The following is a 26,275-nucleotide window of genomic DNA, read 5'->3' on the forward strand; positions in this document are numbered from 1 at the left end:
GATGGTATCCCGGCGGAGTTTTATAAAGAGTTTCAATCCCATCTTTTACCCTTATTATTTCAACTTTTTACAACATTTGGCTCTACGGGAATTACTTCAGGATACTTTACAGAAGCTTTAATTATCGTTCTTCCCAAACCTGATAAAGACCCCTCCCTTGTATCTAATTATCGCCCTATCTCTTTAATTAATCAGGATTGTAAATTATATGCCAAAATATTAGCCACACGATTATCCCCTGTACTAGATTCTATTATACATTCGGATCAATCTGGTTTTATGAAAAATAGACACTCTGCAAATAATACGAGAACTTTATTACATGTCATTGAACAGGGTCATATGTTAACTACTCCTGCAAGAATTATGGCTCTGGATGCTGAGAAAGCATTTGATAAATGGCATTGGCAATTTTTGTTTCATGCTTTATCATCATTTAACTTCGGTGATAATTTTATTCGTATGATTTCAGCTCTATATTGTGCTCCTACTGCTCGTCTTTTTATTAATGGCCAAGTTTCAAATCAATTTTCCCTATTTAGAGGTACTAGACAAGGTTGTCCCCTTTCCCCGCTATTGTTTTTAATTGGCATTGAACCCTTCCTTACAGCTATAAAAAAATGTGATAACATTAAAGGAATTATTATTAATGAGATTATTATTAAAATTTTAGCGTATGCTGATGATGTACTTTTGTTTATTAATGAACCCTTATCCTCATTTCCTTCTTTATTAGAGATTATAACAAAATATTCTATGGTGTCTGGTTACAAATTAAACACTAATAAAACTGAATTTTTCCCTTTAAACATTTATTGTACTCCTGATATGATACCTATGAATGAAATTGTTTGGCAAAAGACTAAATTAAAATATCTTGGTATTTTATTTTCCTCATCCATAAAATCTACAATGACTTTAAACTGTAATTTTGTCTTAGATTATATTAAAGATAAAACGTCTAAATGGGCATCACTACATCTTTCCTGGTGGGGTAGACTGGAATCTATTAAAATGAATATTGCTCCAAAAAATTTTTATACTCTTTCCGTGATTCCTACTCAGTTCCCATTAAAATTTTATAAAGATATTGATAAACTTCTCTCCAAATTTCTTTGGAATAACAAATCACCTCGCATTAGTTATAAAAAATTAAAAATGTCTAAATGTAATGCTGGATTTGGTATCCCAGATTTTTTTCTTTATCACAAAGCTTTTATTTTAAAACAAAGTGCCATATGGTTTATTCATTCTCCTTTACATAATCCACCTTCTTGGCTCCAAATTGAAAAATCTATTGTAAAGCCGTTCCCATTACCAACTCTGGTAACTATGTCTAACAACTCCTCATTTTTTCATAAATCTATCATTCTCAAATCCACTAAAATGGTTTTTAATGATCTAGATTCCATTTTTCTATATCCCATGTTTAACACTGTTGAATTATCATTATGGTATAGCAATATCATTAAATTAAATAGGAACATTAGATTTTGGTTTTCATGGATTAAAGTGGGTATTTTTTATCTTGGAGACATTTATTCCAATAATGCCTTTATACCGTTCGAGGATCTACAAACAAGGTTTGGTTTAACTCAATCTGATTTTATTAAATATGGATATTTAATTAATTCAATTTTAGATTCCTTTCCGCAAGCTATTCCGACTAGTGTTACAGCTGACCTATCCGTGTATATTCAAACTATATCGTTGAAAGCTAATGGTGTTTCCATTTTATATAAAAAATTATCTAACACCCTAGGAAGTAACATAACGATGATTGCAACCTTCTGGAATAATGAACTTTCACTTACATTGTCTAATGATTCATGGGAAATTATATGGATTAGAAATATTTCTGGTTGGTTACCTGTCTCACTTTATCAAACCAATTCCTATATTTTATTTAATTCTTTATGGACTCCATTACGTTTATTTCAGGCTAAACTCCTTCAGGATGACACTTGTTGGCATTGTAAATTACATCCTGGTTCGTTACGACATATGCTTTTTGATTGTCCTTTAATTGCAAAATTCTGGAAAGAAGTTTGGGATGTTATTAAGAAGTTGTTAAATATCCAGGAAGACTTATCTTATAAAATGTTAATTTGCAAATCAGTTACATTATCACAATCTCTAAGTAATCTTGAATGTAGGCTTTTTGATTTTTTGATTTCTGCTGCGTTAAAATCTATTACCTTTTGTTGGAAAGATGTTTCTAAGTTATCAGTTCATGCTTGGTGGTCTTGGGTTATCTTTACAAGAAGAGGTGCTCAATTATCTTTGTCTGGGGTTAATCATAATCCTATTTCCTATCATTCTTTTTGGATTCCTGTTGATATCTATTTTGCATCTTAGGGGTATATTTATGTATTGTAATGCGGTTTACGATTTTTATATTATTTACTATGTCATAGTAGCTCTATTTATTGCTTACACAATAATTTGGTATTAGATGTTTCCCTTCCCCCCCTCCTTTTAAGTTTATATGAATATTTTCTTTTCTATTGAAATGAATTTCGATAATGTTTTTATACGCATTGTATTAGATATTTTAGTTTATTATTACTCTTTTTTGTATGTTTATGTTGTGTGCTGTTCATTAAAAAATGTCAATAAAATATTTTGAACACAAAAAAGAAATCACTCATACAAGCAATAGCATACCAATGTGCAATGCATATGTTTGTAATGTTGACGTTCTAGAAATTTAAAGAAACACACTTATATCAGCACATTGTATTAATGAATTTGGTGCAAGCTGCCTTCCATTAAAAGGACACCTGCACAAAAATAGTATATCAAAATAAAAATCGAAAAGTCATCATACAGGTGTTTCTAAAGAAATATAGAAAATTACTATATTAAAAACATATGTAACACACATCATAGGGATAAGTGCAATGTTACATGATGTAGAAATTGCACTAGACAAGGTGTTACCTTTAACTTAGAGTTTAATAGTAAAATGAATGTCAGTTACAAATCATTAGTAATCAACATATACATACATGTAACAGTTCCCCTTGTCTAGTGAACGTCCTGTACTATATCCAATTTAAATAGTCACAATTGAATTTTAAAGATGTCATGCATATGTGCTCTTACTGATCAGTAATTAAGGTGAAACAAACACACCCGTAGCACCACATCACCAAAATCTTTTTTACATCAAATAGTTGATGTAAGTGGCCATTACTATGATGAATGCCAGCATCTAAATTCAAATGACCATCATATACAATGTTAAGCAGTATATGTGCTCAACAAAGTGGACATTAAACAAATCAGTTGTATCACCTTCCATCATGGGAAAGACAAATAAGTACCTCACATTTTACTCAGAAACATTGTTAGGAATACAACCAGTGCTTAATTTGTGCCGGTGCTTTCAGGTCCTTAGCACCGGCACTTATTTCTCAGAACCGGGTCTACACTTTAGCCTCTACTCTACACGCAATATGGGTAAAAATATGCTGCGCGCTGCTCACTGAGCTCAGAGTAGGGTCCCAGCCTCCCCCGTGAAGAGCTGATATTGCCAGTGACTGCATGCTGCTAAAATATTTCAAATTGGATGCAGTTGCTTGGCGCCCGCCTTTTTACAAGCCACATATTACCGCCAGAAAATCAAACTTCCTGGGTCCCTGCCTCGGCGTAGGTCACTGTCACACCACATTTTGCAATCGTTCATGCGCTTTGCGCTACCAATGAACGATTGCAAAATATATTAATAGCCCGCCCCGTCCCTCCTTGGCAAATCTTTAAGTGTGTGCTCACCCCACATTCGGACCAATAAGCATTATTTTTCACCACGGCCCGCCCAGAACTGCGCAGCTGCAGGGCTAATTATCAACCGACGACCGAAGCAAGCAGCGTGTTGCGCAGCATGTCTCCTCGCAGATTAATGAAGGCTGTCCGTCCCGGTAAGGGAATACTTTCACTTTAATAATCGTTATGGTGTATATCAATATGCTAAATAATATTTTATAGTGTGGAGCCCACGGCTGCAGCTCTTCCTCCGCAGCTGCTGGCTTTTAACTTTTGCAGCAAAATAAATCTTTTTTAAACTTAAAAGCCAGCAGCAGCGGAGGAGAAGCTACAGTCGTGGGCCCCCAGTGGTCGAAGTGGGCGGGAACGGCAGGGCACGGGGTGCCCTTACTTCTTTAATTCTATAGATTCCGTTCCCTTACTTTTTTATTTTGAACATGCGCCCCTGGACATAAGAAATATCCACAGCCTGCAGAGAAGGCTAGCATTAGTGGCTGTTCGGGGACGGGCGGAGAGCAGAGAAGGAAAAGGTCTCCAGTCTCTTGCTTCCTGCCCAGACGAGACAAGGAAGGTGTCCCCTTCTGCCGTGCCGCTGGCAGCTGCGCCCCCCTCTCTTTCTTACTCTTATTCCCTCTCTGTCTGTCTAGCTCCTCCTCACTTACCGAAAACCATGACTTAAGAAATGGTTCTCACCCTCTCTTTCTTCCTGTCGTTCATTTGTTCCCCTGTGAAATGGATGCAAGAAAAAAAAACACTTTTGCTGGAAATGCCGTTTTGCCATTTTTCTATTCCAAAGCGCAGCCACGGAAATAAAAGGTTCAAAATATGAAAAATCAATAACTAAATAAAGCAAGACGGAGTGTTCTTAAAGTGTCCAGATCGGTTTTATTCAAACCCCAAAAACATTAGCGTCACTTTACTGAGTTTGCCAGTGAAGCGCTGTCTTTCCCCGTTGGGGAAGTGCGCCAAACCTGGAGGTACAGCAATACCTGGTTGATGGGTGGATTGGAAAACAAAATGTGTACGGCGGCTTTGTCTTCACAAATGTGGTCTTTTTAAACCATGCTGCTTACGTTTTGTGAGCATATAAGCAATGGACATTGAAATGGGTCCTTTCTGGGCCCTGTAGTTTTCAGGCAGAAGCACTCACTGATTTCTGAATAGTGAGTGTAAAAGTCCACCATGTTGTTTCTGCTTACATTTCACATGCTTTATTTAATCTTTCATTCCCTATGAGTGTTTGCTTTTTCCAGGATGTTTTTCCTTTTTCCTTTAGGCAGCATATTGCTCTTGCCTAGTGCGTAATTTTAATTGAGTAGCATCCACTTATTTATAGCAGGTAAAATTGGATTGTAGTTGAAGGCAGTGTGAATTTCTCTCAGTGGGGTGGTATGGTGTTCAGTGAGGGAGCGGATGTAGCACTGGGGGAAGAGCTGCCGAATTTAGAACTGGGGAACCAGGTTCAGCCTTTATGACCAGCCCCCCAGACCATTCTCCTGAGGGAGCACATTCCCATGCTAGACCTTAGAAGGCCCCGCAAATCCGGAAATGCCCTGGTGTCTTAACACACAAGCAGGTGGACCCTAGCAGTGGCAAGTGTGGGTTCACCTTGAAGGCTTGCCCACCACAATCTATGCTGAAGTTCATCTTCAGTCTTGCAGGCAGGCCTATGAATTAGCAGACCCTAGAGCAACAGTGAAGGTCACTGAGGTCACAGGACCCCTGAGAAGAGCCGGCTCTAGGGCGGTGCGACCTGTGTGACCGCAACGGGTGATGACTTTGAGTGGGGGCGTTGGATATTATGGGTTTAAAAGCACTTGCTGCCTCCTTCCTGGCCTACAGCAATTTTCGGCAATAATAAAAATGTCATGATAACTCCGGTGAATAAACGTCTTCCTAGAGCGAGATCGGAGTTTTTTCTAGTGGAAGGTTTGACTCATGGAAAGATAGGGTTAATGTGCCTGCTGCTAAGAACATGTACCATGCCCATCACAAAGTGCACATATTGTAAATAGGTCAGCGGGTTACTGCTTTTGTCAGTAAGATCCTTTTGCTACTTGCAGTTTATAAGTTAAAATCCTAACAAAGAACAGTGAGCTATTAACTTTCATCTAAGAGCTGCATACAAACTGCAAGGTATAAACTAGAGCATGATGTTTTTTTCCCTAAGCCTTTGATTATCCTAATGTTGCAAAAAGTGTTCATTTGGATAGAAATCAATAATGATTATTAAAGTGAACCCCCAAACATGGTATTAAGTTTTAAATTCTGAGTTTGTGTTTCTCCAGATCAATCACTATTCAACTATACTACCTACTAATATGGTTGTCATGTGACTCCTACACCTTGTAGTCCTTTGTCTTATGTAACATTTCCCATACAGTGATTTACAGACGTAAAATTGGTTGTCTCTGTGTATATTGCTGACGACAGAAAACCCATGGCTCGGAAACAAATGGCTTGTGCTTCCACTTTTAAGCATATTTGGGACATTCTGTGATTAGAAACATATCCCGCTTTGTGAATTTATTTTAATGTCAATCACTCATATTAATCGTTAAATAATCATGTGTATCCATTGGTTGAATTACATAACATAATAAGCTGTAACTAGTCAGTGAAATGCCAAACAAATTCTAAAGATTGGGATGTTTTGCCAATCCTGGCCACACCTCTAACTCCGCCCACTGATCCAATCCTCAGGTTAATCCCACCCTCTGATTCTCCGCCCACAGTTGCCCTACTTTTTTTTCCCCCATTTCGACCACTGTGGGCCCCACACTATAAAATATTATTTCGCATATTGAGCCATGTGAATACTTTAGATAAATATAACTCTGAACACTGGTAAACGGCTGATGGCAGAGAAACAAGAATACCTGAACGTGCCACTCGAGAAAAAATTCATGTTCAGCTAGTCTTGTTTTTCTGCCATCAGCTGTGTACCAGTGTTCCGTGTTATATTTGTAAATTCACCCCAAGACTGGTTTTTCCTACCTAGCTAGGGGGAGTGGGACCCATTTTCTATACTTACTTATGCCAATGTTGAATTCCATTGATTTTAATCATTTTTGGAGGGTGAGGATGTTTTTCTAGGCGGGAGATCCCTTTGTAGACTATGAAATGTATTTGCCTGTTAGGACAGTGAGGATGAGAACACAGAAGGTGGTAACTCAAAATGATGGCGAGCTTCCTGCAGATTCTGCTAAAAGAGAGAGCGGGAAATGCCTGCCTTTGAAAGGCAGAGACATGGAGGGCCCAATAGTAAAGGAAAACAAAAGTCAACTCGACATCATGGGGCCACCATTTGGATACAGAAAAAAAAGGAACATTTCGGACAGCAAGTGAGCAAACCTAATTTTGCCATTAACTTGCACTCAATTGGAGGAAATAAAGCTGCTTTCTTGATTATACACATTGCACTCCCACCTAAATAGGAAGCTCTGATCCATAATATCTAATCCCTTCATTTTGACATCCTAAGGGCAGCGATTTTTTTCTCCTCTTTTCACTGTACTTTCCCATTGCAGACTCCCCTTCAAGGGTCGGACTGGCCTATGGGGCAATCAGGTCGTGCCTGATGGGCTCGTGTGTATGGACCAATTTTTTGTCTCTTTGTGGGTCTGTTTTATGGTCTGGTGGGCCTGTTATTTTCAGGCCCAGTCCAATCCTGCCCCCTTTGCCTGCACAGATGCACTCAACGAAGTGTTAGTATTTAAAAAGCAGTTATAAAATTATCAGCAAGTATTACCTCTAGTAAGTTAATCTACCTAATGAACAAGTCAATGTAAGCAAAAAACAACTAGTTGGTTTACTAAAGCATGTTTAAGCTGTTAGCACACAGTGTGCATCTCACTGGCCCCTCAATAGGGAGTCTGATGGTGTTCATGATAGTCACAGGTGGGCAAGGTATGCAAACTTCACCTCAAAATTGAGCATGTTGTACTTAGCTCAGTTCACAAAGTATGATGACTTTACCAACTTGGACTTGAAATGTGTAGCCTGTTCTGGTGACTCCCACTAGTTCAGTCTGCAAATATCGGTCAGCCCGGTCCCTGCTGCAGAGGGCGTGATCTCCGCTGGTGTTCAACCGTGTTCATACAGACTGTGATACCTTCTGAAGTGTGGTGTTCTCGATGTGGATGGTGGAGTGTGGTACTCTTGATATGGACCCTACTCCTAATCTGCAGGCCTCTCTTACTGAATGGGACTCCTCTCTAGTCTCTTAGGTGCAGATTCGGACTGTGATACTCTCCATGCCTGTGTGATGATACCCTCATACTCTGCAGGGGCTCTGATAGGGATTGTGATCGCATACCAGTCTGCTTTAGTTCAGTTCCATGACCATCCTCATTTAAATGCCTCAGGTATGGACTCCCAGACTCCTCTACTGTGAGGTGCACCCACCATAGCATGGAGGATGTCTGATAGTAAGTAGCAAAACACTGTACTTCACTTACTTTGCAGCACAGCGAAACCCCTAAACCGATGAACTCTAAATAGTGTGAAATTCCTTAGGGTTGTTGAACATATTTAACAGATTAGTACCTTTAGCTTGCAAGCACATGTTGGCTGCCTTCAGAATATTTCATGTTGTACTTTCTGTTAAAATCAATTAAATTGAAGAGGTGTGCATTTTGCTGAAAATGATGAATATAATTACACAATTTCCATTATCCTTATCTTGGCTGTCTCATGTATAGATTGCTCTGACAAATTATAATTTTCTACAGCATGTAAAATAAAAAGTAGACCGTAGAGGAGCTTGCACTAAACACGTAAAAACAACCCTTTATAGTTTTCTCAAGGCTACCTCTTCCCTTTATAGAGTGTGCATGTCACATTCACTTGAGAGGTTTGGAATGCCACAATACCTGCAACGAGCACACATTTAAATGGTATGCATCTGTGGTGTATGTATCGAGTTCTGAATCTTATATAGTTTTGATATTCTTCTGATCATCACTGACTCTGAGAGAGTGCCAGTGACAGACATACGCTCCAGGCTGCAGTGGCACTTGGACTTGAAGGGGCAAGTGATAGAGGCCCATTTGTCATACTTGCACTGGTGACCTTTGAGGCATTGTAATGCAACTGATAGCTTCTCCACTTGTTATTTGCCATAGTGGGGCTGTCAATACACTGTTGGCTGTCGTTATAGATTTCATCTGTATTTCTCAAGGAAAGTAGGTCTCAATACAGTCTGCTGTTTAACTCCTTGTCTATTCTGTGAGAAGTATCTGTGTGTGTGTGTGTCGGATGAGATTATAAGGTGCCTCTTGCAGATTTCATACAATGCTCAATCCTCCAAGCACTTAGGCAAGGCTTTAAGCCGTGTTCCACAGATTTAGTTAGAAGAGTAATCTAGATACTTCCTGTTTACCTTCTTTGCCTTTTATTTCAAGAAATGTTTTGCTGGGTCTGGTTCATCAGTTAGCTAATATATCTACTCCAGAAATCTGTGTTTGATCTGTCATAAATGTAAATAATGGTGTGGCGCCCGGTCTTTCATCTTTCTGAGGTCGATAAAATTAGTGCCATGGAGTTGGATAACAATATTTGTAATTTGGTGTTAAGGCCCCCTCTGGTGAGTATGTGCTTTATAAACATACATGGTGTGATAAGGACACAAATGTATTTTAATCTTTTGTTTTTCAATTTCTTTGCAATATTACATTGACAGTATTCCCTCTGCCTCACCTTCACCCAGTAATTTTCATACTCGTATCCATTCCCATGACCTCATTCCTTTCCTTCGTCCCGCCTTTTGCCTTTCCTTTTTCTCTTCCTCAGTACCTCCAGCCACGCCTTCTTTCCTCTTTCCATTCTTGCTTTCTCACACCCTCATTCATTCCCCATCCCTTGGTGCATTTCTTCCTTCTTCCTCCATTCCTTCCTTACTTTCTTTTTGTCCTGCTCCTTCCTTCATCCCTTCTTCAATTTCTTACTCTCTTATCCTCAACCCTTTCTTTGACTTTTCTTCCTCCTTTCCTTTCTTTTGATTCATCCATCACATCATTCACTTCCTTTCTCTCTCTGTCCCTTCATTTCTTTCTTTCACATTCTTTTCTTATTCCCTTCTTCTGTCATCCATTACTTATTTATTTCCTCACACCAGTACTCCCTTTCCTGCCTGCATTGTTGCTGCTTTCTGTAATATATTCCTTCCTTCATCCCTTCCTATCTTTTAAGCAGTACAAGCACATTGTCTTTAGTTTGTAAAGCTGCCTCAAGTACTCAAATGACCTTTCCTAAAGCTGCATTTTGAGATTTACAGACATTCCCTAATTTGAGTTCACTTTTAAGTTATTGTCATAGGCGTTCCATGTTTTATATTGTTATGTTTTATTGATTTGTATAGTGCACTAATGACCCGAGAGATTATCCACGCACTTGGGCAGGTATGTAGATGTGAGGCGCCAAGGTGCTTATGTGAGGAGCCAGGCCTTCAGCTTCTTGTGGAACTCAAGGAGTGAGGAAGCGACTCTGACGTGTTGAGGCTTGTGGATGTGGGTGGAGTCAATAAAGGAAGTGGGTGGGGCCACAGTACGAAGTGGGCGGGCTGGGGAAGTGGGCGTGTCCTAAAAAATTAGAGCACCTGCACTTAATATTTTACAAATTAAGCACTGAATACAACTATTGCTAAGGAAAAATAATGCGAGGACACACTTGATGAAACAAAAAACAAGTTTTGGTCCATACCAATACATCTCATAAAATGTAAGCAATCCAAATGGCAGTCCATTCCTGGTTCCAATCATCCTGGGGACTGTTGTGTCGTTGCACTCCACTTGCCTCCAAATAACTGCCAAAGGGACCTCCTCTGGAAGGGACATCTAGTGGAGCAGGCCCCCCTAAGGTCTTACATAGGAGGAGGCATTTTCGGTTTGGGTGGGGTATCCTTGGTTATGGGAGGGGTGCTCTTGGGTTTGAAAGGGGTGCCCTCGGGTTTGGGAGGGATGTCTTTGGGTTTGGGAGAGGGGGCATACTTTTGGGAGGGATACTCCTGGATTGTTTAGCGGTCGGTTTGAATTTTGAAAGGGTTGGATGACTGTTTGGCTAAGGTGGAATGGAATGTTGAAAGGGTGCGTTGGAGTGTGGAAAGAGCTAGGGCAAGACAACAACTCAGATCCTCGATGGAAAATTTGGTAGGCTGTTGGGGAAGGAGTGAGGTTTGGGAGGTAGAGGGCGAGGCAGTGTCTGATGTGCATGTGTCTGTTGAGGGTGCAAGTGCCTTTGGGTCTGCTGTATGTTGTGCTTGTTTGGGTCTTGTGTTTTTTGTTTGATTGTGATTGTCTGTGTTTTTTGGGTGTGTATTATAGGTACTTGTGTCTGTGTATGCATGTGCTGTGGAGGTGTTGGGTGTGGTAAAGGTGCATGTGGAGGGTGTGGTGCATGTGTGTGATGGTAAGTGTGCTGTCTGTCAGTGTGCTGGTGTTGGGTGTGGTGCATGTGAATCTGGTGGTAGGTGTGCTGTCTATCAGTATGCTGGTGGTGGGTGTGGTGTATGTGTGGTGGTAGGTGTGCCTTCTGTGGGTATGGTGCGCCTTCTGTGGGTATGGTGCATGTGTGTGTGGTGGTGGGTGTGCTGTTAGTGATGTGGTGCTTGTGTGTGTGGTGGTGGGTGGGATGTCTGTGGGGGTGGTGCATGTGTGTGGTGGTGGATATGCTATCTGCATGCTTGGATGAGCGCTTGAGCTTTTTTTGTGATGTTTCAGTTTGTGTGTGTGTGTGTTCTGCTTGTGTCTGAGTGGGTGAATGAAAAGGTGCGAGTGTGATTTGGACAGGGCTGGGAATAGGGAATTGGGAAGGGAATAGGGAAGGGGTGGGAGTTGGGGCAGAAGGTTGCGATGGCTGGGAGGCTGCGGTGAATGAGGACAGAGCTTGAAATGACTGCTGTAGGACTGACATACCACTGTGAATGCCTTCTAGGTAAGCTACCATTTGTTGCATACGGCAGCTGAGGCCCTGGATGGCATTCAGCATGGCAGTCTGCCATTAAAGCGATGCTCCGGAGGAGGTCAGTAGCTTCCTCATTCAGCACAGCCAGGGAGACAGAGGCAGGGTGTTAGGTGCCTGGGGCAAAGGAGATACCAGGACTTTCAGCCCCACTGAGTAGGCAAACTGGTGAGTGCAAGAGAGAGGGTGGGGATGGTACTCTGGGTGGTGGACAAGGATGCAGGTGTAACTGGAGCAGTACGTTCTGCTACCACTAGGGAGTGGTCACTGGAAGAGGCCTTCGAAGAAGATGTACAGTCACTGATGGCCTCCGCTGTACTCCCCTCACCCTTTGGCCACTTTGTTCCTCGGTGTTGGTACGGAACCACTGTGGCCAGATGCTTCCCCACCTACAGTGGCACCTTTTCCTTTGTATGCCCCGGATTATGCTGAAATGACATATACAATGGTGTTATTGTATCTTTGCAAACAGAACAGATCATTAACTTTGACCACAAAACAGATACCACATTTTCAGAATTCACCTGCTTCCAGACTCTCAAACGAAGGATCTTCATTCGCATAAGCACATGCATGCAGGCAACATTTTCAGAAGAAACTTGTCCACAGTTATGTCATTGCCCATGATAGCTCCTATATCATGTATGATGTTGCCTGTTATCCATTATTATGTCTCTTCAAGAACTGATTCACACATCAGAATGGTTGGCCTTTGTTGTACAGAATAGTGGACTGATGGCACCAAAAAGGATATACACCAACAATACCTTTGTACTGTGTGTTCACCAGGCCCTAAAATCTGCATGAGTATCATTGCCAATAAGTAAAATATTAATCAATGTCTGTCAACATATACTGCAATGCTGTACCAATATTAGCATACACTGAAAGCAGGTTACCGTTGTTTTGGCATTTCAAGATTGTAACATTCACTTCAAGTCACTAACTTACATGTCAAGTGTCAAAAAGTATACATTAATTCTGTACTGAAGTAGCTAAGCAGTGTACCACATACTATCTACATACCTATGCTGTTGACGACAGTCTGAAACTAATTTTTGTGGGGCTTGCAAATGACTACTGCTACATAATGAAATACATAACCTTTGAAACATTTCTAAAACACTTCAGTACAGAGCAAGAGCATCTCCACATTTGACTCCTAAATATCTATAGTTATTTGAACTTTGTTGTATCCTTGTGAAATGGTTCCACTAAATATACTGGCTTTTACTGTAGTCAAATTGTTGTAAAGCATTGCACGAATCATTGCATATAATGATTCATATATGATATTTACTTTAAAGATTGAAATGTGAATCACAATATGCAACATATTATACCTTTATGCATTTCAACATTTGCTTAATGAGTCATCAGTTTAGCCTGAATCTGAGTATTTCCTGATGGAGCATTCCATCTTCCAAAATGACTTCAAGATTTCCATTTTACTCCATCATTGATAGTTCATCTGGACATGACGAAGGACATTAAGGATTGATATGGGGTATTTGTTACTCTGTTACCTTTTTGTACACATTCCTGTCTCTGTTTCAACAAAATTGTATGCCTATCTCAATTTTTGGCCAACAGCAGAATGCCTTACACATATTTTTGTGAAACAGTAAAACATAATGCAAATCTGTCACTACTTAATATGCAAGAAACAATATTTCTGATGATGAACACAATTTGGATATGTCTTGATGCCGATATGTAGCCATCAATCCTGCAGTCACTAGTAATGTTGAATCACTTGCTCACTCTGGTTTGTGTAGAATCCCACCATATCATTGTGGCGATTGGTACATCTGCCGTTTCATAAGTGCCTAGTATGCTATGTTCCCTGTAATAGGGCTAACATGACATCATCCACAACCGTGAAGGAGTTTCACACCTGACAAAAGAAAGACCAGTTGCCTGTTTGTTACAATTGTCCCTCATTATGTCAAACAACATGATATATATGTGGAGTTTAGGCAGCCATGTGTCTGCTCAGAACAGTCCATTGGCTGTGGAAAGGAATCAGGTGGGATCAATGTCTAAAAACAATAGGCAGAGCACATCGTCATACACTTTGTACAAAACTTACACCTTCCAGAACTCTTCTTGAGCGCTGGATATGGGTCACCCTGAATGTTGATGGTAAAATCCTGGCTGTAAAAAACATGGGTCATGTAACGTGTAACTCAGATTAGAACGTACCCTTTGTTGCTGCTGTTGGGCACTCAAATGCCCATCAAGCTCCGTATAGGCCACCACAATAATGTGGGCCATTAGGGAAGGTCAGGGTGCGGTGCGCACCCCATATAAGTTGGGAGGTTTCCTGAACTGGACTTCAGTGATTTTACGGGTCCAGCATCTTAAGTCCTCCCACCTCTGGCAGCACTGGACGCGGTGCCGCTTGTATACCTTCCAGGGTCCACATCTTCTGGGCGATGGCCTTCAATATGTCGTGTTTCTAATAAGCCCTGACCTGTATGGTTACATGAAAGGAAAGAACAAGCAGCGGTATTGTGACTTTTTATTTGTCTGTAATGCTGTCCCAAAAATGCTCCATAGCAATCAGTAGCATAACTCATAAGTTAACATGCAATGTATTGGCATATGCTGACCTAAACCAATATCCTCGTACACACTTTAATAGTGGCATGTTGCCCATACGCATCCGATGTCATGGTCTAAACACACACATCCAGGCCTGCAACTTCATGTAGCCCAGGGGTCCCTACATAATCTGTGATGTGACCTACGTCTGATCACTGCTAAAGACTGTGAACTACTGAGGGCTAAACATTAATAATCATGGCATAGTGAATAGTGGCCAATGTGAAGAAGGGGGCTGAAGTTTGGACATGACATTTTTTGATATGTGAGAAAATTGAAAAGAAGTTTTAGCTCAAAAAGTCAGGGAACTCTCCCTTTCAATTATTGTCCACCTAAATGCATTCAGGGACATATTTTAAGGCACACCTAAAATTTTGGCAAGCAAAGGATATATGTTCTTGACAGCTGTACCTCAGTGCATCAGTTGTATGATCTTGCGACTCAGCCCCAGCCTGGCCCATGATGCTTAATGAGCACTGCTCAATGACAGGACTTCTATCTGCAGCCTGATGATCATGATGTCACATGAACACCACTTTTCCTTAAATGTTACATTACGACGGTCACCTTGTGCCCATCCAATAAGTGACCTCAAGGCTGTGTGCTGCTCTGAAGGGGTCTGGCAGCTACTGATATGTCCCAAACTATATTTTGGAGAGCCCTATTTCTGGGACTAGAGACTTAGCTATCATCATTTTCAATTAGGTATTGCACAGTGCATACTTAACACCTGGTGAAAATAGTATATTATATGTTTACCCTTTACCATGTTGTTATTTGCCAACTTATCGAAAGTACATCAAACATATACATGCATAGATCTCTACATTCACATCAATTAGTATATAGGGCTTGGAACAAACAACACATATTGATAGTGTTGTTTATTTGACATGGGTTAGTGCTTACAAATCCCAAACATCATTGTCCTATATAAGGACCACATTATGTGACACTTAACATCAATCTCTACACTTCACTCTGGAACTCAAAGGGACATTTTAGCATGCGTAAATGGAAAAGAGCCTATTAGATGGATTCATATGTGTAATCCAAACATGTTTAAACACAACAGAGCTGCTCTCAGTGAGGGGGATCTAGGTGCAAATGTTTCTTAGTTCGTGAGTGCAGGCATCTCACAAAAAGTGAAGGACTGGTCTCACACACCACCTGGTGTCATGCTTCCTCATTGACTAGTCCTCGCCCTCTAAAAACTTGGTTTGATAGAGAGCGGGCATACACCTGATGACAGGGATGCACTTTCTAAGCTAAGTGGGGGCCCTTACAGAAAAAAGTGAGTTAAAAGCCATTACAGATGTCACATTAAATGTAATATTGCTGGCATCTATATGGTGTTCTAAAAACGTGGTCGGTGTTTTGGGGATCTGATTGTCCCCCCACCGATATCAAAGGGTCGACATGTTTCTGCCTGGTGGCCCAGTAGGGTCCGCGGCATTCATCAGGACCTAAGTGATAGAAATTGCGGACTCCACGCTTACCAAACTATGGTGAGAGGGTATACACTGTGTGGGGTGAGCGGGATCACACTCCACTGCGAGATGGCCTTAATCTCTAAAGCCCTAAGGATGGGACCGAGTGCCCCATAGGAGGGTGAGGGCAGGAGACCCCTTTGGTCCAGAGTGTAACTTGATGCAATCTCCGCTGCTACACCTATGTGCGTGCTCTTCCTCTCCTCGATGTAATCCAAACATGTACCTGTTCCTCTGGTGAGCCATAGAGCTGGCCATACAGGGAAAGGATGTCCTTTGCATGCAACCCCAGCTCCTCTGGCATGAAAGCATGGGCCGTCTCATCTGTTGGGCCTGGCATGGTTGCTCCCAGAGGTGAGAAACAGCAGCAGAGGTGGAGGAGGTCTTGATAGCAGCAGTGATAGGAGGCAAGTGAGCTTTGTTTTCAACCTCCTCATACATGTACCCAATGTACGCGATCTTCAGCGGAGACAGACAAAGACATTGGTCTTCTACCGTTACGTTCACCAACGTTAGCCTATGTCTTTGTTCGTTGTGGAATTTACCGCCCACTGAGCGGTCAACTTCCGCTGCCGCCATCTGAATCCAAATGTCCTATCGGCGAGATCAGGCACCTTTATGTTAGTGACTGTTAAGTGCATCACCGGCACTCTAAATGGGGGCTAGTTTGCTCATAAATCACACTTCGATTGACACTTATTTTTTTTTAACGAAATATTTATGTTTAGTGCGTTTCCGTGCAGAAACGCTGTATTGGCGCTGTTATGTACATCTCCGTTGATGGTATGTTTAAAGAGCAAAATCTTTTTATTTTTTATTAAATGGGGAAATAAAACATTTGGGGCCATATGTAGGTGGCATACACTTTACCGATTCTTAAATACCGAATTTTACCGATTCGGTATTTAAGAATCGGTAAAGTGTATGTAGGTAACAATTCGGTAAATGTTACAGAATCGGAGAAATTCGGTAATTACCGAATCGGTATTTACTGATTTGGTAATGAGGCATACCTTCCCATTGATTGAATCAATGGGAAGGTATGCCTCATTACCGAATCGGTAAATACCGATTCGGTAATGGGGGGAGCACATTCAAGGGTGGCAGGGTGTCACATTGACACCCTGTTGCACCCCTGATTCCTGCATGTGTGCACATGTGGCGGACATACATGCCCTAAGGGCATGTATGTCTGCCACATGGCACTGTTATTTCAGCAAAATATTGCTTTGTGCAATGTATTCGGTATTTGGCACCAACCTATGGGGCATATGCATAAAGCTAACCAAAAGCGATTCCTTAATAGCGAGAAATAAGGAATCGTTATTAAGGAATAGCTTTTGTGTATGCATCAACAGATTCGGTAATTATTAGCGATTCCTTAAAAATCGCTATTTTTACCGATTATACAATAGCGGGGTATGCAAACTCCGATTAGCTATTAGCGAGTTCGGTAATTCCGAATTAGCAAATAGCGAATTCGGTATTAGCGAAATCGCAAATGACCGCGTCGCACCGGGAACGTGCAGATGACATCACCAACCAGGAAATACAGCAGCCCCACCCTCATTGCATCGACAGAGGAGCAAACAGGAGCACTGACTGCAGACTGCCTGTGCAGACTGAAGCCACACAGACTGTTCCATCTGCAAACAAACACCATCCATGGAGAAGGAAGCCCCATCCAGCGCTGAGGCAGCGCGCAAGCGCAAGTTCTCCGACAGGGAGCTGGAGCACCTAATCGAGGGAGTCTCGAGCAAGCACGATCGCCTCTTCGGCAAGCTGTCCCTCAAGGTGCCTGAGGCGGAGAAGCGCCGCATATGGCTGCGCATCCGCGAGAGGGTGAATGCAGTTGGTGTGACGCCCCGCAGCATCGACGACCTAAAAAAAAGGTGGTACGACCTGCGGAAGCACGCGAAGGAGAGGATAGCAGAGAGGCTCCGGGACGCTAGCAGAACGGGAGGCGGCTCTTCCACGGTCCAGGCTAACACTGCCCTGGAGGAGCTGGTGGAAGGTACAATTGAGCGGGAAGCCGTCGTGGGAGTGACCCAGATGGACACGTCCGGCGCAGCCACAAGTGCCCAAGGTAAGATGCATGCCTGTTGCCATACCCAGCATAGCGTAAATCCCATTCCAGGCCCCCAGCAGGATCTGAGTGTGCATGCAGCTTTGCAACACACAGCTTTACTCCTAACACTAGTGCATCATGGGAGTTGTAGTCTACTCAGGCAAGTGTGCATGTACAGGGGTAAATGCAATAACCATTCACCAGATCAGTAGAAGCTGGGTATAGACAGTATGTTTAGTGGATCACAGAGGGAGATGTATGTGTGCAACACTACGTAGGTCTAACTATCCCACTAACCATGCACTGTTTCACACACAGATGCATCACCTGGGGATTCAGATGACAGCGGCCAGCTGGTAATCTCCGAAACACCGGTTGATTCAGACCTTGAGACAGCGCAGGATGCCCTCACATCACCTATACCTGCCACCCCACCAGCACCACCAGCACCAGCAACAACAGCACCAGCAACAACAGCACCAGCAACACCAGCACCACCAGCACCAGCCACACAAGCTGCTGCCACGACAGCCACCAAAGCGCCGCGGCGCAGGTCCCAGGTTGCGCCCTTGGCGGTGATGGAAACACCCACCACACAAACGGGACACGGTCAGCGCGCCATCACACCACCTGATGCACCACCTGTCCGCGCCAGGCTAACACAGCGGCGCAGGTCTCGCCAACGTTCGGTCTCCTCAGGCAACCTTGATCTCCAACACACTCCTGGCATTGAGGAGAGGATGCTGTCTGTCCAGCGCGTGCAGAGCCGCCACATGGCAACCATCAGCACCAACATCGTGCACCTTGTTCGTGAAATGCGAGCCATGACTGCCGCAGTAACGGCCATGGGCACGGCGGTCAGGGACATGAGCACTGTGGTGGCAGAGGGCAATGCTCACCTCAGGGAAGATGTACAGGAGCTCACCAGTGCCATGAGGGAGGGCCATGAGTGCCAGAAGAGGTGGCACCGACAGCAATTGTTGCGTTACGCTGCCGCTACTAAGGCTATCACGCGCCACAGCAACAGTACCGCAGTGTTGGCACGCCGCACTGTGTCCTTGCAGGTCGACCTTGGGCACTTCTGCGGGGATGTGGCAAAGGCACTGGGGCAGTTGACCACTGCTGTGGAACACATCCAGAGCAGCACATGCAGTGCTGCAGCTTTGGGGGGGGATGACGCTAGTGAGGCTGCCTCGAGTGTGAGCAGTGTGTCTGTGGCAGAGGGCAGCACCAGGCGCCGCAGTTCGCGGGCATCCACGGGGACAGGCCGTGGTGAGGCTTTGGAGACACCTGAGCGGAGGCTTGGGGTACGTGGGAAGCGCCACTAGACAGTTGGACATGCATACAGGACCATGGTGGGGCAACCATGGACATCCACTTACTGAGTGTGCACAGGCGTGACTTTAAGGCACCTTTTATTTTATTTAATGCAATTGGAGCATGATTTACATAGCTAGTTTTGTTGCACAAACATCAGTGCTACTGTGCATTAAACAGTTGCACCCCAAACTAACTTGTAATGTCTCATTCTCACATGTTTCAAAAATGATTTTGCATGATGTATGTCCGCCTCCTATGGCCCTCTGCTGTGTTAGGGAAGTGTGCCTGTCGTTGTTGGGCGGGTGGTTGGTCATCCCGGTGGTCGTCATCCCTGTCCACCTCTATGGGTATCCCTCTTCTGGTCGCAATGTTGTGCAGCATTGCACATACAGCAATTATCCGGCAGCATGTTTCAGGTTTGTATAGCAAGGCGCCGCCAGTCTTGTGTAGGATTCTGAAGCGACTCTTCAGAATCCCAAATGTCCTCTCTATGACATTCCTAGTGCTGATGTGTGCAGCATTGTAGCGATGTTCCTGCGGGGTTGCTGGATTGATGTATGGGGTGAGTATGTATTCACGCAGGGCGTAAGCACTGTCACCTAGAAGATAGAAGCATAGACTTAGCATTGGTGATGTACATACATGTGTGGTGTTGGTGTGGGGAAGCGTATTTTTATGTACCTAGCAGGAGTCCCTCTCCAAATTCTCCGTTGATTAGTCGCCTGTGCATTCCACTGTGGCGGAAGATGTAGGAGTCGTGTGTGCTCCCTGGGAATTGTACCACTAGGTCCGTTATGATGTTATTGGCATCGCACACAACCTGCACGTTGATTGAGTGGTATGACTTGCGGTTCCGGAAAATGTACTCATTTGCTGCGGGTGGACATATGGGGATATGCGTGCAGTCGATGCATCCAATCACATGTGGGAATTGTGCCACCTGGTAGAATGCCTGTTTGGTGCGGTCCAACTGCTGTGGGGTTGTGGGGAAGCTGATGTGGGTGTGTAGCATTGTCAGCATGGCATCGAGGAATTTCTTGAAGAAGCGTGACAGTGCGCTTTGCGATACCCCTCCGGCCACCGCAATTACCCCCTGGAAACTCCCTGAGGCCAGTAGGTGCAGGCTGCATAGGACCTGAACGTGCGCAGGGATTGCATTGGTCCGGTGTGTCTGGTGCTGCAGTAATGGTTCCAGGTCTGAAATCAGGCGCATGATCATTGCACGATTGAGGCGATACTTCTCGTACACCTCGTCCTCATTCTGCCCGAGCAAGGTTATGCGCAGTCTGAAAACTCGCTCCTGGACCCTTCTCCTGCGCTGTCCTTCTGCATTGATACGCATCCTCCTTGCAAGCACGTAGAGAGCAGCCATTTTGTGGGAGCCAACAGGGTCTCCTGGGCCACATTTAAGGGTTTTGTGATTGCCTCAATCATTTGCACATGTTGAAATTGTTTTTTTGCATTTGCTTTTTTTTTTTTTAACTTTACCTCCAGGTTTTGATTCCCCTTATTTAGCTCTTGCAAAATAGCGATTTTTAGGATTTTCGTTATTAGCGACTGTTGTTGCATTGGGGTGCGAATCGTTATTTGCTATTGGCACTTTCCGGGAGCTAATAGTGATTTCGGTAACTGCTAAAGCGGTATTTAGCGATTCGGTAATTTTGCATTTTGGTTATTAGCGATTCAGTATTTTGGCGGATTTATTTTAGCGATTCGTTATTTGCTCACGTTTTGGGTTCATGCATTTGAAGTGGGTATTTTTTAATCGGTAACGGGCAGTTTTTGCGATTCGGTATTTTACCGACTGGATTTTGGCTTGATGCATGAGGCTGTATATTTGGTGCTAAATACCGAATTCTTTTTCCTAGACATCACTCATTTGAGTGTTACCTACATATCATTTCAGGATTCGGTATTTACCGAATCGGTAAAATTACCGATTCGGTAATTTTACCGATTCGGTAAATTACCGAATCCTGAAATGTGCCCCCTACATACCAAAAGCCTAAATACCGGTCGGTAACGGGATATTTACCGAAAATCTGCCGTTACCGACCGGTATTAGGCTTCCTACATATGGCCCCAAAAGTGGATTTTTTACACATTTATTTTTATGATTTATATGAAGGCCATAAATGTAATTTGTGATGGACAAGAAGCAAATGTTTCTTACAAATATGTATTAAACCATGTACATTTTTCATAATACATGAATTTTGTGTTACTCATCAAATATGTTGTTGTGGATGATGTATAGAATGTTCACATGTATGCAGACATATGAACCCTGGGAGAGAGAGGAGACAACAGCCTCCGGTGTACCACCCATTTGCAGACTTTGGCACCATGGAAGAAAGGGATATCATCAAGAAGTTCAGGTTGAATAGGCAAACTATTCTGAATTTATGTCATCACCTGGAGCCAGATTTTTAACCTCACAACATAAATCCCACATCTATTACACCAGTTGTCAAACTCATGTCAGTACCTAATTATTTTTGCCACAAATACCTCCAGTACACTGTGTCAGTATCTGGCGGTATGTCACAACCAACTTTCAGTGGTGTGCTACAAGTTCTATCTTCGACGATGAGACACATCAACAGCTTTATCCAGTTTCCACATCAGCAGGATTTAGCCAATGTGAAAGGTGACTTCTACGGTTTGGGTCGCCTGACACATGTGGTTGGAGCAATTGATGGCACACATATTGCCTTAGTGCCACCACATGCCAGAGAACAGGTCTACCAGAAGCGAAAGAACTTCCATTCGATCAACGTGCAAGTTGTCTGCTTACTGGATTTGTACATCACAAGCATCTGTGCCAATTTCCCCCGCTCAGCCCATGATTCATTTGTACTATGGAACAGCCCCATACCCCTGCAAATGTCTCAATTTGGACTTGGGAAAGCCTAGCTTGTTGGTCAGTACAATCTTTCATAACATTGTTTGGGGTATTTCTAGTTGGATAATCTGGAATTGTATGACAATGTTTTGGCCCTTTTTTGTCTCCCATCTAGGAGACTCAGCTTATTCCAACCCACCATAGTTGTCAGCAACCCTGAGGAATCCAACAATGCCCGGAGAAGTCCACTTCAATGAGACCCATGGAAGGACACAACGGCCAGTGAAGTGGGCTTTCTGGCTCCTAAAGGCCAGGTTTTGTTGTCTGGTCAAAACTGGTGGAACCCTCCACTACTAAACCAACTAAGGTGTGCCAAATCACCTTGGCCTGCTGCATGCTTCACAACATTGCCCTGCTATGGAACATCCCTTACATCACAGAGGATGGAGACCATGACCTCCAGGTGAGGATCCTGAAATGCCAAATGAAGATGATAGTGGTGAAGAGGAAGGAGTTGGCTTACATCTAGATGTCATTGGCAACTTTTTTTCATGAGTGTAAGTAGGAAAAGGGCCTTAACAACGTGGCTTGAGCCAAGAGTGCTGTTTCCCCGTGAGCCTTACCATGCTTGCCTAAACCATGCATGTTGCCGAGCGGAGGCACAGGAAGGGGAAGACAGGAAGAAGAAGGACTATTGGGAATCGGGAGAGGACTCAGAGAGGTAAGTAGGGCTGGGGCTTTGTGGGTGGAGGGGGCAGTTTTAATAGGTGGGGTAAGTTTTAGGACTCAGGAGAGGCTCGGGGTAGTTTTTATGGTGGGGGACAGTTTTTAGGGCTAATGCGGGGAAACGGACAGTTTACAGGGGCAGGGATTTTAGGGATGTAGGGGATAGTTTTTAGGGCTCAGGGTAGGGGGGCTGGGTTCAGGGTAGTTTTTTGTGGTGTGGGCTTAATTTTTAGGGCTCAGGACAGGGGGAGATGGGACAGTGTACAGAGAAGGGGGCAGAGTCGGGTGGTTTAGGGATGTAAGGGCTAGTTTTTAGGGCTCAGAGCAGGGGACAGTTTTAGGCCTCAGGACGATGGGTGACTGGCCACGGGGTAATTCACGGAGGTAGGGAACAGTTTTTTAGGGCTCAAGGGGGCTGGGGTCGTGGTGGTTGTTGGTTCATGGGTATAATTTTTAGGGCTCAGGGCAGGTGGAAAAGGGACAGGTTACAGGGCAGGGACCAGGGTCAGGGTAGTTTTGGGATGTAGGGGATGGTGTTTAGGGCTCAGGGCGGGGGACTTGGGTCAGGGTAATTTTTGGGGCATTGGCTTAATTCTTAGGGCTCAGGGGAGAAGGGACAGTTTACAGGGCAGGGTCAGTGTAGTTTAGGGATGTAAGGGATAGTTTAGGGCTCAGGGCAGGAGGGCCTGGATCAGGGTGGTTTATGGGGTGTGGGTTTAATTTTTATAAGCAGGGAGAAATTGGACAGTTTACAGGGCAAGGGTATGATCTTTAGTCAGCATGCCCCTTTGCCATACATGCCTTTACTACGATAAATGTGTGGTAAAGGTATGCGTGATAAAGGAATGCCTGGTTAAGACGCGGTCGCTTTTCAGACCGCATTCTTTCGGCATGCACGGTTGGGGAATTCTTGGTTGCATCATACAACGTTTTACAAATGTTGGGAAGATGTCTTTGCTTTGAAATTATTACAACTACCATGATGCCCTGTTCCTGTTTCTCAAAGGAATATAGCTATGCAATGTTGCACGTTCTCTCTTTTCTCACAGATTTCAACACATCGTAAAGTGTCATGTGTTGTTTTTTGAATGTGTGGCTATGTTCACCACCACCCTCCCCACCGCCCTAAGGTACAGACTCCCCCCAACCCTGAGGTATACAAATACCCATACCCCCTCCCAACCCTTAGGCAGTGCCCCCCCCCCTGCCCTGATGCCTAAAACCCTGTTCCTTAATCCTGTCCTTTAACATGAACCTGCCCAGCCCTGACCCAGCCCTAAACACTGCCGGCCCTCCCCTAAGCCCTAAAAACTAACCTGACTACCCATTTCCCCCTGCCCTGAGCCTTAATATCATAACCCCTAATTAAAAAAACTACCCAACACTCCTCCAGCCCTAAAAACTACTCTGACCCCCCAGCCCTGAAAACTACCCCTGACCCCCCAGCCCTGAAAACGTGCCTCACCCCCAGCCCTGAAAACTTGCCTCACCCTCATCCCCTCAGGTCGTTCCACCTCTTTCTAATTTCCTCCTGTGTGTGCAGGTTGTTTTCTAGAGCATTCACTATGCCGGCAATTCTGGACCACACATGCTTTTTCTGGGATAGGGGTGCATTTTTGACTTGGGCTCCAAACAATTGTTGCTCTACTCTTAGGATTTCATCCACCATGATTGACAATTCCCCCTCAGTAAAACATGGATTTTTGGGGCCTGGCATTGTGCAAATTATAAGATTACATTTAATAATTGACCCTAAGGTACTAAATGAAAGGGGATAAAGGGACAGTAGACAAGGAGAATGAAAAACAACAAAAATAAAAAAATACTTGACTGGCAAAGCCTCTGGTGACAAAAGTTGTGGCAGAGCTGGAATGGCGAATGATCATGGTCTGAAATGTTGTGTGTTTTATAGTGTGGTATGCAAGTGTTTCCATTTGGCCAATGGACATTAGGGGTATTCTACTAGCATCCATCCAATGGCCACAGTGATGGTGCAGTGTTGAGCGCATACTGGGATGGACTCACTCCAACTGAGAACCATCGCTAGTAGACCGCCAGCACAACTGTGAAATCAAAAAAGGTTCAGCATGTCCCCACTGCCCTGACGACGATAGAGTAGTATTCACCAGCATTGGAGTCCACTGCGTCGGAGGGGATGTGCAACGACTGCGACGGGATGCACTCTGTTGATACAGGGCAGCCTGCATGCATCTAAATTTGCTGTACGAAAGACCATCAACGCAGCTGAGTACTAGGGACCGATGCCACAGCAGGACGGCTGTAAGACTGCCAAGGTCTCAATAGGGCCCTTAGTAAGTAGGGCCTGAATCTGTTTTGTGGATGTGGCGCTAAGTCTGTTACAATGTCATATAAAACCGCAACCTTCTAAATCGAATTGTTTGGATTGTTGGGAACATAAGCAATTTAATCTTCAGTATTACAGAGTGGTCCCAACAACTTCAAGGATCGGGAAAAAGCCTGACATCTAGACACAGCAAGCAACCCGTATTCCGCATAGGCTGAATCTATCAATTACTAAATATGCAATGGAAATACTTGAGTTTACATTTAAAATTCACTTGAATCAGCCACAGACAGTATTTCATCATTGTTAGCTGAATGGTTTTATTACATGATAAGGCTATCCATTTACAATTTAGGGCCTCATTACGATATCGGGCAGAAAGCCTCCTACCGACAGTTGGATTCTCCAAGACCGTGCGGAACCCATCCACCCGACTTGGTCGGAAAAAATTCTGACCGACCAATTATGATGCTCGCAGTTGGAAGGGAAACCATCCTCGGTCGGTGCCGATTCGTACAGCTCTACAGACAGCGTTTCTGGACGAGCGATTACAATGTCAGATTCTAACAGCCTTTCCGAGTCGGTCTGTCTGATGCGAAAAGACTGTCGTAAACTGAATTTGGGAGCCCCTAGCAGGCCCCCCTTCATCCTGAGGTCTCCAGTTGGGGGCCGTGGGGGTACCCAAGGGACTCCACCTTTCAAACCATGCACTGTGTTGCAGGCACCATGGGGTGCCCACGACAGGGTGCAAGGTTTTCTGCAGACACCCATTTTCTCCATAGGAGCCTGTGTTGTCGGTCGGAACACAGTCTCCCATAGAAGTTAATGGGAGTCCTTCTGAAAGGTGTTTAGAGACATCGTAATCGGTCGCGTGGAAGCGTCGTCCGTGAGTCGGTCAGTTCCCGAATCTGACAAGGAGTCGGGCGGAACGTTTCCGCCCAACATTGTAATGAGGCCCTAAGTATGAATGGCACAAAAGCGGTGATTCAACCTCAATTGGTCAAAGTTCAAAACTTATGGGGGCGGGCTAAGTTTCAATCCTACTCACAAAATTGACTGGGTGTAGAACTTTAGCACTTTGAGTTGCAATGTTTGTGCACTGTGACCCACCTCACATGGGGCTAAAGTCTTTTTCCAACAAATCATTTTTGGTGGGAACAGTCTCTCTCAAAGAGCATGTTTTGCTG

At 43.8% G+C, this 26,275-nt stretch overlaps 1 protein-coding gene across 4 annotated transcripts in view; it reads left to right on the forward strand.

Moving 5' to 3' along the window:
- The window catches only part of LOC146831401 (opsin-5-like), a 1,129,512-nt gene that overhangs the window by 585,857 nt on the left and 517,380 nt on the right, over positions 1–26,275 (forward strand). The window lies entirely within an intron of this gene.

The sequence above is a fragment of the Triturus cristatus genome, chromosome 5_1 (genome assembly GCF_964204655.1).
Source record: "Triturus cristatus chromosome 5_1, aTriCri1.1, whole genome shotgun sequence".
NCBI lineage: Eukaryota > Metazoa > Chordata > Amphibia > Caudata > Salamandridae > Triturus > Triturus cristatus.